Source organism: Dermacentor andersoni, chromosome 8, assembly GCF_023375885.2.
Source record: "Dermacentor andersoni chromosome 8, qqDerAnde1_hic_scaffold, whole genome shotgun sequence".
NCBI lineage: Eukaryota > Metazoa > Arthropoda > Arachnida > Ixodida > Ixodidae > Dermacentor > Dermacentor andersoni.
Window position 1 is genome coordinate 107,026,805 of NC_092821.1, and position 15,446 is coordinate 107,042,250.

The following is a 15,446-nucleotide window of genomic DNA, read 5'->3' on the forward strand; positions in this document are numbered from 1 at the left end:
CGGGCGCACCGAGCGACATGCATGCGCACGGATGACGCTGAAATATATTTCAACGTTCTCTTAACCATTAACATACGCAGAACATCCGGACGTTATTTTTCCGCATCATGGTCACTCTAGCTTTGTTAGAATCTATTGAATTAGACGGGTGACAGTTTGTCGCGTCCGTCGCCTTTTGTTACCGCCACTGGCTAAGCGGTGTGTTTCTGGCCATGCGGAAAACTCTGGAAAGCTTCAGTACAAGTGGCCTAAAGCGAGAACGTGAGTTGAGGCCAAACTACCCGTACGCGTTCCGGCGCGCGAATGCTCGGCGCCCACGGTTCCTTGCGTTTGCCGCGCCTCGCGAGTAATGGCGGTTTGATCCTACAAGACGCGCGCTAGCCTGTGCCCTTTTGGCTGATTATTCTCGCCTTGGAAACACTAAATTTGAACATGGGCCAACTGAAATTTGGAGGTGGGCCACCTTAACTTAGGCGGTAGGCCAATTTGAGAATGGCCCAAATTGAATTTGGGAATGAACCAAGGTAAATTTGGTGGTGGGCCAACTGAAATTTGGAGGGGTGCCAACCTGAAATTTCGGGGTGCGTTGACTTAAATTTTGGGGTGGGCCAACTTGAAGTTTGGAGGAGCGCCAACTTGGAAATTGGCGGCGTGCCAACCTAAATTTGGCGGCAGGCCAAATAAAATTTTGGGATCGGCCAAGTTCAAATCTTAGGCACTGTGAACTTAATTCGGGGGTGGGCCAACTTGAAATTTGAGGCCCGGGCGAACTTAAAATTTGCATGTGAGCCAACATAAATTTCGGGATGCCTCAACTTAAGGTTTTGGGGTGGGCCAACTTCCCTTGCGCGTGGACCAACAGCAATTTCGGGATGAATCTATTGGAAATTTAGGGTTGGCACTATTGAAATGTGGTGTTCGGCCAACTTGAAATTTGTGCTTGGGCCAACCTGAGATTTTGGGGTGGCCCATTGTCCAATTGAATGATGCCGAGCGTCTTTCGAGTAATGAACACCGCATGCCCAAGCGAGCTCCTTGAAATACTTGGTGCATTTTCATTGGGACTTAAAAGAGGTGCAGTCATAAAGCAAGAGAGAGCATGCGTGGTCAAAGAAAGCACGCTACACAGGCTTGCGTGAGCGAACACGAGGCTGACATGGCATTCGCGGCGATGATTATGATGAAAAACTTTATTTATCCCTCTTTAAAGGGAAGGGGGCAGTGAAATAGAGGGTGGGGGGAGGAACTACTTGAAGTAGGCATCCTTTATCCTCTCAGCCCACTCCAGGATGGCCTCCTGAAGATCAGGCCTGGAGCTGCGCAAGGTAGCCTCCCACTGCTCCTCATTAGATATTAATTGCTTGAGGAAACTGGGAAGGGAGTGCTTAGGGCACCCCCACATGATGTGGTTTAAGTCTGCTTTGGGAGAGAGAGACATAGAATTTACAGGAGGGAGAAAGGTAAATAGCGGGATGAATGCGGTGGAGGAGGTAAGGGGACGGAAAGGCGCGAGTCTGCAGCTGTTGCCACAGACCTTCACACCTACGCGGGGATTTCCCCATGAGTGGCGGAAAGGTTAAGCGGTCTAATCGGTAGTGTGTGCAGATGTCGTGGTAAGTAATAAGTCGATCCCGCGCTGTAAACGGCGCCTCCTTCCTTGGCGAGGTCCGACACATCTGATGCCTGAGCACGGACTGTAAATCCTCGGGCACTGGCATGAGCCGCCTCGTTCCCGGCAAGGCCCGCATGCGCGGGAGTGCAGATTAATGCTACAGTTTGATGGAAAGGATGGATCAAGAGGAGAGAAGAGGCTTGCTTAGAGACCCTACCCGCTCCGAAGTTATGTATGGCTGCTTTGGAGTCGCTAACGATAACTGATGAATTTGGGATTGTGAGGGCCAGGGCTATGGCCGCTTCCTCCGCCTCCTCCGAGGAAGAGCCAGGAATGGAGGCAGCTGCAGCGACCTGTCCCTAAGAGTTAATGACTGATATTGCGTAATGATTTCTGTTCCCATATTCGGCGGCATCAACATACAGCACGTCTTAAGAGGTGGAAAATTGTTTTTGGAGAGCCTTTGCTCGCTGCCTCCTGCGATGTTTGTGAAGCACAGGGTGCATGCTTTTAGGAAGTGGGGGGATGCAGAGGTTCTCGTGTATGTGATGTGGGATGGTGTATTTAGTCTTGACGATGGGTGCCGGAGTGATAGAAAGAGTTTGTAGAATGTGTCGACCTGTTGCGGTGTTAGAAAGTCTGCTATATTAGGAGGTGAGGTGGGCTTCTGTGAGTTCAGTAAGTGTGTTGAAAATTCCAGTAAGCATTAGCCTTTCAGTGGAGGTACGTATGGGGACCCCCAGAGCGAACTTATATATATTGCGTAAAAGAGGGTCGATCTTATCTGATTCTGATTTAAGGAAATGTAGATATGATGTTGCGAATGTAATCTTACTGATAATGAAGTCCTGAATCAAGCGAAGTTCGGCCTCCTTTTGTCCGCCATGTTTATTGGAGACTCGCCCTAGAAGACGCAGGGTGTGATCGACTGTGGTGTGGAGTGTATGTAGGGTATATGTGTTGAGCCGGTTGCTTTGAATGTGTAAACCGAGCATCCGGAGCCTGTCCACTCTAGTAACGGGGATGTTGTTTAGGATGACCTGTATACTAGACATGTGTTTTCCGACCCCCCGGTGGGATGGCAGAAGCAGTACTTTGAGTTTTCGAGGGGAGCATGTGAGATTCATAGCCCCGGCATGCATTCTCCCCCCAGGCAGCGCTTCATGTGCTACTGTGGCAGCTGGTGTTCTCTTTCTACCGCTCTGCTCGGTCGAGGCGCGCTCAGGCCCGGCGTTCCGGCTCGATGAATGCGACTGCAATAAATGGGTTGGATGCGGCGAGAAAAATCTGACAATTGTCTGCTAAAGCCTAAGCACTCTTTGCAGCCGGAAAGACCATGGGTAGAGGGGCATCAGTTAGGAGAAACGAGTAAGCGAAACTAAGCAAAAACAAAGTCACAGCCAAGCCAAAAAGGGCTCAGGCATTAATAGACAATTCTCAGAACTTATGTAGCTTCTTGGAAGGGAAGATAGGGAAACTGCCGGAAGGTTGGCGTCTTGTCTTTGAAATTCTGTACTCTTGCGATGGGGGGACCTTCACAAATAGTAGATAACGGCCGTCTTTGTGGTGCACTGCGTAGCGTGCTCTCTTAGTGGCATCACTCTAGAGCTCTCTGGAATGAGGAAAAGGCCGAGTGATCGATTACCCAACGCGAAATCCGATAGCTTAGCAGCGTAAAACTGTTGCTTTTGGTGGGAACTAGAGGGCCACGGCGTGTTTCCTGCATAGCATTTCACTTCAGTAAACACCTTCGAGTACTAGGTAGCAGAGTAGCCGCTTGCTTTAATTACTTTGTTTCTATGATTGACGTGATTTTACATCCGTCGCACTGGCCTATCTCCGTATTCCGTGCATTACCCTCCTGCACTGAGAAGCAGCCTGCGTGATGCGGGAAACCAACCTTCGAGTGTACCCGCCATGGTTGCTCAGTGGCTATGGTGTTAGGCTGCTGAGCACGAGGTCACGGGATCGAATCCCGGCCACGGCGGCCGCATTTCGATGGGGGCGAAATGCGAAAACACCCGTGTACTTAGATTTAGGTGCGCGTTAAAGAACCCCAGGTGGACGAAATTTCCGGAGTCGTCCACTACGGCGTGCCTCATAATCAGAAAGTGGTTTCGGCTCGTAAAACCCCATAAATTTATTTTTTAGAGCGCAGCTCTTTGGCGTCCGTTCCTGGGTTTCGCGTCGTCGTCGGCGTTGTCGTCGGCCTCGTAACCAGCTCCGCCCCCCTTTCATCCCCCCAGCGCTAGCAGCTACCGACTGATACCGCTGGATGCCGCTGACGCCGCTAGAGAGTCAAGATAACGTGACTGCATAGAACACCGTCGCCGCCATGCAGAAAGAGGAGGAAAGGGTCCCCCCCCCCTGTTCTTGTGTGGCGGATAGGGTGCTCTTCAGTTGCCGACGCGCCGGTTATTTCACGTAGGCCCCGGCACGTCGACGAATACGTGACCACCTTCCCACGGCTAGACCTGCTTCTTAGCGCTGCGGAAGCGAGGGTATCATATTGTTTGTGTCGGCATCGGCGGCGTTGTCCCTGAAACCAACTCCGCAGCTGGGGTTGACTCACTATCGGCGTCAGCGGCATCAGTCAGTCGCTGCTATCTCTTCCCTCCTCCCTTTATCGTGTTGTCCGCTTGCTGCGCGCGCTTCTGCCCCCATCGTTTGCCCCTGGGTGTACACGCCGCCCCCCTCCCCCCTCTTCCTGCGAGTCTCCGGTTGTCAAAGCGCCGGCTCGAACTTAATTCCTTTCTTCGCTCCTCCTCCAATGCAACCCCTGTGCGGTGGCAATCAGAGAGCCAGATCGGTGGCGGCGGATCTGTATATGTGCACCGCCCGAGCCGAAATTGCCGCTGCAGTTTGCCCTGTGCGGTGGCAATCAGAGAGCCAGATCGGTGGCGGCGGATCTGTATATGTGCACCGCCCGAGCCGAAATTGCCGCTGCCGCTCGCCACTGCGAAATTATCTGCCAGTTCTTTCTGAGCCATGAGCGAGACGACCGATGGGACTTTAATGTTGACATAAAGACAAACAGCAATTTCCTAATACTTATGCGGGAGAACATCCCGTTCCTCTCGCTCGTAACGCGTCCCACGGCTGTGACAACCTCGCGAGGCACTTGTATAGATCTCGTCTTTGAGAATCAAGCATTGGTGTACCAAGTCGAACATATATCAGTCTATTTCTCCGACCACAAAGCTTCCTTCATGACTGTCAAGAACTGTTAGTGGAGTCTTTGTTAAAGGAATACGTGTGAAAAATAAAAAAAAAATTCTGTGATAGCGCATACATGTGTTGCTCGATTTCTTTGCCTCAATCTATCGAAAAGGTGAAACAGCTTATTTGCTGCGCTCAAATTTCGCATTAGGAAGTAACGTAATCGTCGGTAATTTTTTTTACCCTTCGAGAGTTTGTTATGGGTTCAGCGCTGCGCCTGGTGTTGTGCTGGCAGTATCGATAACTAAGGAACTGGGCTGGCCGCCCGCCTTTCCGGGAAAACGCTTTCGAGTTACTCAAACTTTCCACGCACTTATGAACGGCGAATATTCACGCAGTATTCGCGAGAATCTCCATCGTTGTGACGCCTCAAAAACTGATGCAAAGCTGTCGCTTCACCAGACTGGTGGTTCCTCTCAATTCGTACTTGTCCGCTGCGTATGTTTCGCCGAGTCGCGTTTAGTGCCGTCTGATAATGCGAGTCGATAACACTGTCATTTTCTTCAGTCGGTGGATATGTATTTGCGTACGTGAGTTCTTCATACCAGTTCTGTTTAGTATACTTGAAAGAAAAATAAACATTGAACATTAGGCTGTGGCAAAATTTTAATCCTCTGCTTATCTAATGTGGCGTTAATCCCCCAGTGCCCAGATAATTGCCACCAGCGACCACGTTACTGCATCGAGGTTCGTCGTGCCACGTTTTGTTAGCACTGTGTAAAAGACCAGCTTCTGCTTACTTCTAATGGCTGAATGCAATGTTAACTTCTGCATATGCTCTGAGAAAGTGGTTCAATTCTTTTTAATTAAAAAAGGAACTTGGGATGAAAATATAGGGTTGAAATATAGGAGAAATATAGGGATGAAAAGAGGCAGAAGGTATAGAAAGAAACCATGGTTTCGCAAGAATATCAATTTGCATAACCCCGTTTATAGACGGAGAAATCATAAATCGCGGTAAGGTATTAGTAAAGAGAATATGCCTACTTATCTGTACTCAAAAGTATAACTATAAAAGAAGGCAAAGTGGTCTGCGCAATTCGTGTATTATTCATGTTTCTTGCATATTTGCCGTGAGACTCTCCAGCACGACAAAAGCGATCCAAACACTCGTTTCCTGGAGCCACCGCGCCGACCCAAGCAACGAAAATGTCTTCGCGTGCGTTTATTTCAATCGGTATAGGGAAATTGAGGGACGGAGCCGATTTAGTAAAGATGAGGACGTGTTGCATTCAGAAGGCCTTGTCTTGACTAGTGTTCTTTGCGACTGGTCAACCGCACATCGGTAACATTGTGTCCAACTATACGAGTGACTGCCCTCATGCTGTTGGTGTTGAGACGAACGCTTCCGATTACGTAAAGTGTTCTGGGAACCTGGCTCCTTACTGAAAGAGAAGTTTTTAACTCGAATTGTTCACAGCAGGCGCCAGCCAATGCTCATGATGCTCCTATTGTTAGCGAAAGACGCCGGCCAATGCTACAGGTAATTTGTTACAGAAGAAACCTTTCAGCATTCTCCCTCATATTTCGTAATGTACTTATTCCAAGGTGACGACACAGAGACCACACACAAGTCAAACGTAGTCTATATGTACAGGGATGTTAACGCAGATCTCTGCAAAGACATAGGCGTCCTAAGCGTCACAATAACGATTTGTCATTTTTGAAAAGAAACTTGCTTTTAAGGCGAAAGCCTTAACCCTATGTTTCAAGGTCGCGTTGTGAGGTGCAGAAAATATCACATGACCCAAGGAAGGTCAGAAGCGAACCAAAGCATGTGCAGCCGTGCATACGAGATGGCTAATGATTAGTAGAGTTAATTTATGAATGATAAGTGATTGGATTAAGAAATATTAGGGTCGATTGGGGTGAAGTAAGGGCGATTACGACAGATTAAAGAGGATTAATGTAGATTAGTGTAGATTACGGTTGATTAGGATGGATTAAGGTGGGTTGCGAGGATTAAAGTGAATTACAGTAGGCTTTACAAGGATTTCGCCTTCGCGTCTCTTAGGCGGTCGCTAAGGACAGCTGGGAATTTTTTCTTGTAGCGTTCTTAGGTTATTTAATAATAAGACAGCGAAGAATAAGAAGAAATAATCTTAACACGCGTACTTCTGTGGCATGAACAATGTTTCCAATTTCTTTCTTTTCTTGCGAACACTTTCAGCTCAAGTACGTACCATCCACTGCTGTTATAAACAGTGCGAAATGCAGCTGAGGACAAAAGGACGCGTCTAGGGAAGATGCTCGATGACCTCCTTGTGACTCGCAGGAGGCTCCCATTACTCTGCTAGGCGCAGTCACGCTTAGAGGAAGAAGGATAAAGACAAGAGAGAGACATAGAGAAGAAAAATTCCATGCTGCGAACACGAGTGTGCAATATGATCATTGCTATAGGTATGCAAATGGACACCGGGAACTATACACAAGAAGAGACGCGACAAGAAGAATAGAGCATACTTTTTTCATCGGTATTTGTTTTCTGCATACACGAGAGCGTCTGCCTGCTTGATGGGAGAGGCTGACTACTAAGAGTAGGAAGAGGTACTTGTTTATTCAGGAAATAGAACATCCCCGAGCACACGACGCAGTGCGTCTCTGTGGCTGTGCTTGAGACGGGTGCGAGTTGTACTCCTTTATCATATGCACTCCCACAAAACCCGCAGTACTGTGGTGGCAACTGGTGTTATGCGCTGAATTCTGTACACGGAGAATTTGATTAGGAGCGTAAATATGTACCGAACGGAAACAAGAGTATTCTGGAGACTCAACAATGGTCGCCCACATGGTAATAACTGTGTAAAGGCGGAACGTAGAAATATCCACCGGGCATGTTTGTTTTTTATCACAATGCGGAAAATATACCGTGAGTAGGAATAGTGAAAGATAAAGAAAAGGACATTTCGCGAAATGTTTTACCCGCTTAGGTGCCCAACACCAGGCAGAACAATGGAAACCATTTTCTCTTGAGGCGTACGTGTAGAACACAAACAAGGTTCTCGTTGGATGTGAAACAGACATGTACCTTTTGTTTGATCTGTATTACTCGTGTGAAACCACGAGTGTGCAAGATCATCATTGCTATAGGTAGGCAAATGGACACCGGGAACTATACACAAGAACAGACGCGCCAAGAGGCATAGAGCATACTTTTTTCACCGGTATTTGTTTTGTGCATACACGAGAGCGCCTGCCTGCTTGATGGCTGAGGCTGACTACTCAGAGCAGTGACCTACGGCCAGTGACCTGCACCGGCTCCTTTTGTGTCCGTGCTTAGAAAAAACACCAGTGGCTCGCCAAACTATTTCTTCGTCCTCTTTTACTACTGCTTTCGAATCCAATTGTTGACGCATGTTATCGGCGAATGAGCATTGGATGAATATGTTTAACGGAAACCTTATACTCAAAACGAAAACTCTGCAACTCGAAATATTTTTCCGGGATGTTGCCTGCGGACAAGTTTCCTCGATAAACAGTCAAGAGGGAGGTTTATCACCGCCCCAAACTTGATGTTCTTTCCCGCTGGATATTCAACCTTTGCGAAATGTTTTATTCCTCGTTCTGTTCCCTACCATATCAAGTAGCGCATTTCATTACATCAGCCTCAAACCCCTATTAAGCGTCTATTGTATATATGCCATAGTCTAATGAAGTACCTTCTCCACGCGGAAGTTGAGCACACTCAACAACAATAAAATTCAAACAAGAAACGAAACCCATTTGCTTAGTCGTTTGCCGTGTCTGTATCTTGCTCTGACCAGGCCAAGTTTTACGTCGGTAAATCGTTTTCGACAAAGCAACAAAAGTGTTGAGTTCACATGACCGTGTAGGGGAGGGGCGGGCTGAAATTGAAGGCGTGGAGTGTGTCTTCGGTTCCACGAACCCTAAAAATTGGATGACGGAATTCCTTAAAGGAATGTCTTTGCACGTCTTTCTATCATACTTTTCTTATGCCTAAAGAGTGATCCTCGAAAAAAAATATTCCGATATTAGTGAAATTTTGTTCAATTTCCCCACCCCGAGAAAGCTACATCAAACAAAAGCTCGTAGCCCGGTGTGGTACAGCTGCAAAAGCAATGAGTTTGCACATTTGTCATCCAACGCGGGTGGTCTAGACCACGAGAAAGTAGGTGACAGCAAACAGCGGGAAACTTCAGCACTACATGATGGCAACCAAGTGATGAATATCTGTGCAGCCGAAGATGTCCAGAAAAAGAAAGAGACAGATGGGACAAGGTGACATGTGCACCTCAACATCCCCCTTCGGTACCGCAGCAAGGAGCTCGTTCTCCCGCCTGGTAATGACCTGAAATTCCAGCGTGTCGAGACAGCGCTCCAGGGATGGCATTCGTTATAAATGAGCGACTCGATACGGCGTCGGCAGGCTTTTGTCGTTAACGACTGTATCTCCCGGCCCCGTTATGCGCGCAAACTGCCGTTCATATGGTCCCTTCTATAGCAAACTATGCGTGGATTCAACGTAGTCCCTTTCGCACTTTCAGAATTTTCTGCGTTTGTTCTCATTTATTTCTTCAATCGTCTCTTCATACAGGTCAATGAAGGCACAGCGAGAAGGGGGAAGTGATTCATTATTTCAGCGATACTGATTTGTTTCTGAGTGATGGCACACACTGCTGGTGCTCAAAAGCCTATTTAACGCGTAAATTACCCGCCGTGGCGCCGAAGTGCCTATGCCTTTGCACTGCTAATTCCGAGGGCGCGGGATGAAATCCCGGCCGCGGCGGCCGCATTTCGACGGGGATGAAATGCAAGAACCGCCTTGGATCGTGTATTGGCAGCAGCGTTAAAGGATCCCAGGCGGTGAAAATTACCGTGGAGTTCCCCACTAATGCCGCATGCTTTATAATTATCAGTGGTCCTGGCGAGTAAAAGAACAAAAATTGAATTTCTGGTCCTAACGCGTAATTTATACCCTGTAACACTACTGCTTTGTGCACTTTAGCTTTAGAATTTTCACTTGCTATCACAAATATGTGTAACTATATACGAATACATCTTTGCATGTATCTATCTAGTATATCTACGAATGTATTGATCAGTCATCCTCCTGCCTTCAGCATTCCTCCAAATCCCGACTTCTTTTTTCCCATCTTTCACAATAGCAACTAAACGTAACAATGCTTGGAACATTATTGAGGCATACCTTTTGAAGAACGAAACAAATTGTTACTCAGCCACGGTGGCTGATGCGTCATCGTGTGTCTAAATATATAGAAAAATAACATTGTCGAGCGGCCCGCACTCATCCAGACGTGCGTGCACAGAGTGCAAGACTCTAGACCAGTCCGCGGCAACGCATGGCTGATCTCGAAAAGCATCTCATGCCATGGATATTTGATGAGCGCGGCAGACGTGGAGCAAACAAGAAGACCGTCGTCTGCTTAAGTGATGAGCACGACAGACGAGGAGCAAACAAGTACACAGCCGTCTGCTTAAACGATGAGGACGACAGACGTTGAGCAAAGAATAAGACCGTCGGCTGCTGAACCAATACAGACGAAAGCGTACTGTCAGCAGCCGCTGTCTCGCGCTGGCATAAGGCAATGCGCACTGAAGACAACGTTCTCGCAACATAGTTTTTACAAGTAGTATGCCTTCATTCGTTACACAGTAAGGCAATACATGGCGCCGAGAAGGGAAGTATCTGAAGTCTTATTAAATCAATGCCGGCGCCATTTTTTGTAGATCGATTCCAGCGTCTGATTTGCGCCATCACATAGTACCGCGGTAGTATGCTATGATAAACTTTATTAGTGTCCTGAAGATCAACCCTTAGGTTGACGCAGGCGGCTCCCACGTCGGGACCGTAAGGTTTAACCTAGTGTTGGGAAAAAATGGACCGAGTGCCAAAGTTGAATCAGTGCATCGCACACATCGTGATTTATTCTTCGTAGAGAATAAAGACGGGGCTTTACGTCTGGACAAACTTAGCCTTGCAAGGTGAATTTACACATGGGACACGTACAAGTACTCTAATTTGATAGCTACTCAAATGATATGAGGAAAGTATATATTGCTTTAAGATCGACCACTATATTCAAACGACAGTAGCACTGGGAACTTTAACATACTGCTTTTTAGTGTTACGAATATTGGCGCAAAAATTAAAACAGTAATTCCCATCTTCGAAAAAGTGAAGCAAATCTGTGAAGTACATCTGTTCGCAAATCTAGAGTAGACAGACTTGATGTAAATGCTTCGAATGTGCGTGCAACTGCTACAAGGTTTATTTTCAAGTCTGAATCCTCACTAGCATATATATATATATATATATATATATATATATATATATATATATATATATATATACAGGGTGCCCCAGTTAACTTGGACCAACATTTTCAAAATAAAATCGTAAAACCAGAAGCCATGGTGCCTTCTGATACGACACGTAGCGGCAGGTATTTCCCACAGGAAAGTTCCGGCATCAGTGTGACGTTGCGACATTGGGCGCGACGTTATGTAATGTCGCGGAGCATGTCCATCTCATTTCATAGTGGGGCAGCCTTTTCTACACGCCAACGTGTTCGCCTTCGATATCGAATGAACTTGGCATTTGAGTTGGTTATAATTAGGAGGAATTTGAGCTGATAACAATATTTAACATAAGGCATGGTATGTTAAAACTTCATTATGTTCCTTCGGAACGCGCTTCAGCACGTAGCGGGCCGCGCCCACGTCGGTTCACAAAGGCGAACCTCCCCGCTGCGCTGCGGGCCCGATGGTCAGCCCATAGCTGCGCTTCAAGATCGGGGCTGCTTAGCGCAGCCGCCCATTTGCCAGACGTGACGCCATCGCGCTAAGCGGGGCACCGCCAGAGCATGTGTTCTAAGTTAGCTACATCTGAGCACAGCTCGCAAATACTAGTCGAGTGTATTTCTGGATGAATTCTGTGTAACAGCGCGGGGTTAGGGTATGCCCCGACATGGAGTAACCTGAGTGCTAAAGCCTGTGGTCTGCCTAGTTTCCGATGCCGTGGAGAATATTGTCTGCGTCCCATGTTAAAACGTCTGGTCAGTTCGTTATATGAGGAGCGAAGGTCCCGATTGTTCATAACCTCGGCGCCACGCCACCCGGTAGCTATGCGGTCGACGACTCCTCACGCGGCTCTGTGGGCCGACTCGTTGAGGTCTGGCGGGGCGCACTCGATCTGGCCCATGTTTGCGGGGAACCAGATAATTGAGTGTGGCTTGATGTCCTTGTCCCGCGTAATCTGCAAGACCTGCTCCGAACCACTACCCTTCGCGAAAACTCGGACAGCCATCGTCGAGTCGTTGGCGATCGTGGTCCTTCTACCGTTCAGCAGGGTCAGGGCTCTCGCCACCTGCTCCGCCAACTTCGTTTGAACCGTCGTAGAGTAGGCGATTTTTCCACCGTGATCGATGCCCATCGCTACGAATGCCCTGTCGTCGGGGTACCGGGTGGCATCTACGAAACAACAGTCCCGAGCCCGTTTCTGAGCCTCGACCAGGAGAGCCTTGGCGCCAGCACGTCTTCGACCCACGTTATGTTCGGGACGAACGTTGCGTGGAATTGGAGCGGTGACGATGCGTTTCCGCTGTCCCCAGGGAAGACTGCAAAAGTGATAGTGGATTTCCGCCGGAGGAAACCCCAGCTCCCACAGCATGCTCCTACCCGCTTGGGCGGTGGACAGCCTAGCCTATTGGGCCCTCTCCTGCGCTTCCGCAATCTCTTCCAGGGTGCTGTACATGCCCGGACGCATCAGTCTCTCCCAGCTTGTGTACACAGACAGCCCGAGGGGCCTGTGTATAGTCTTCATGATCAATGGGTTGAGCTTGTCCCTCTCCGACCTTTGTCAACTGTGCATAGCCGCCGCGTAGTTAAATGACACATCACAAAGGCGTGCTCCAGTCTCACGAGAATGTCCTCTCCAAGGCCATACTGCCGGTTACCAACTGTCCATATGAGGCTGATGGCGTTATCCGTTTTCTTGGCGTGTTTAGACACCGTCAGTTTATTGGATACTCGTCCATAGAGTGATGTCGACGTTCTCTACTGGCTTCCAGCCCTTCGGTTTGGGGCCCCTTTTGCCGGGTCTGTAAAGGAGCAATTCTGATTTCCTGGCTGAACACCGAAGACCTGTCGGCTTGAAATATTATTCCGTGACTTAAAATATGGTGATGTAATAAAATGTGGCTGTCTCCAAATAGCCTGCGCAAGGAACTGCCCGCAAGGTTAAATATTAGTGAATATAATCAACAAATATTTCCAAAATAATCTGCTAAAACATGCGTTATTAGCAGCAAAGTAGGTCTCCTTCGCCTATAAGGACTACACTGAGAATACGTCACCCTCGCTGCGCTCTTAGCGTTCCTTTATATAAAAACATACTTACACTCTAACAAATACGGTGTATGGGTTTTAAGATGATCAAGGAAGTGAAAGGAAGATTGTGTGGATGCACACCCTTCCAATTTTTTTAACAATAGCACGCGAGCGTGGACGGTAAGGCGTGCCCGCGGCCTTGTAGTGGCCAAGGATTGGCAACTTTACGTGGGGTCGTGCAGGGTGAACTCTAGTTCGAATGTGTACTGCTGCACTGTTCGCTTTAGGAGTGCCCCTCACCACTGCAAGGCCACTGACACGTTGTGTGGTCGGCGCTCGCGTGTTATTGTTAAAAAAATTGCAAGGGTGTACAATGATAATCATCTGTCGATAGGACACGGTGTTGTTATTTAATTGTTGAGTCAAACATCATGAGGGCGTGGGAGTTCTGTGCTTAACGTAGCGCCTACTAAATCTAGAAGAAATGACTAATGAATGAGCTTAGTGGTTATGGCATCCCGCTATTAAGACGAGGTCATGGGTTCATTTGCCGTCCGCGGCGACGGCAGTTCAAAGGGAAGGGGGAGGGGGCTAAACGCAATAACCCCCGTGTACCGTGCAATAGGTGCATGTCTGAAATCCCGAGAGATCAAAATTATTCCGGAGTCCGCCACTACGGCGTCACCTCCTTATCAGCTCATATTGCTTTGGCGCGTAACACACCGGCATTGATATTATTTCTGACATGAATAATTTTTTATTCTTTTTATTCATTCATTCATCGAGCAGGGGGTTTAAAGACCCAAAGCGATAGGGCTAAGCCAGAGCCTTTACGTGGCCGTGAGAAACTCCACATAGGGTGCTTCGGATTAATTTTGACCACCTGAATATTTTCTAACACTGAACCTAAAAAAACTTAAGCACGTGATCGTCTTTTCATTTGCCTCCACAAGAATGCCGTCTGCACGGCAGGCAATCTACCTCGGGCTTTCTATTTACAAGCAAACCGTCGTAGCCATCAGTCCAGCTATTGCTGCGGATAGCGAATATTCGCAAATACTACAATCGGTTTTAAGTAACATGGGCCTGAGGAATGCAAGAAAAAGAAAGAAGCATCGAGTGCTGTGTCCCCTAGTGACATGAGTGGCAGGAAGAAAGAAAAACCTGACAGCAGGAGGAAGCCAGCAGTTCCTTAGGGATGCACGACTGCAGACGTTCCCCCAAGACATGCACAACGCGACCCTAAACATGTTTTTAAAAAATGCGTCACTGCTATCTTGCATCTTTTCCAACTTCCATAATGTGCCCGACCTCGGAACAAAGATCTAAAAATGCCCTCAGAGAGCAGGCAATGTTAACTATGTCTATGAGAAAAGGTAGGAAGAAAAAGTGTTACCGTGAATAGCTGGGCAACAAAAACTAAATGAATAAGGTTTGCCAAGCGAGGGGCCAGAAAGAGAGTGGAGATGAGTAAGTGCACTGAACAGTGCCTAAAAGAGACGATTTTTCATTTTATACGCCTGTGCAATCAGCATTTATAACGTTTATGCTCAACGCATTTCTTTCCTTGATCTGATTTTCAAGACGTTCGCAGCGAATGATTTTTTTTTCTTTTAAAACATCGTCCGAGCACTAAAAATGGGGCGAATGTCACCGCGGGCGTTAAAGCAATTTAGCGTTCCTTTATGCTTCGCATTCACCATTCAGCTTTCTTTATAAGAATTTCATTGGAGGTCTCACTGTAGATTTCCCAAGACAATGGATCTTTTCAGTGTAAGGAGAAAGAAGAAGACGTTACTAAGAAAGCGAAAAATACCGAGCCTTGATATATACGCTCACATCGCCACGAAATAAGGGGCAGGGGCTAAGCCAGTACGTGCACAAAATTCACTAATCTGGCGTGAATACTTGTGTTCGTAAATATCAGTGTGTGCATACAATCATGACAATCACCACCATACTGAAAATGAAGAAAAGAGTACCGAGATCTAGTAACTATGGCACTGGTTGAGTCCAGCCATGAGTATTTTGGAGTGCAGCTCTCAGGGCGCCCGTTCCTGGGTTCAGCGTCGGCGTGCCTCGTCGTAACCGCACAGGCGTGCTCTTACTACCGGCTGCGCGTTCGTTGTCTCCTTCCACAGCTGGCTCTGATGCCACTTATCATGCCAGCGTTCCCATGTTGCCCCTCCCTCTGATAAGGTGCTGACGGCACTGGCCCACTGCTGCCAATCGGTGCGGTGATTTCGGTCTCGAATTATTTGCCAAACGATGTGTCGCGGAACGAAAGCACATGTCGATCTGCGCT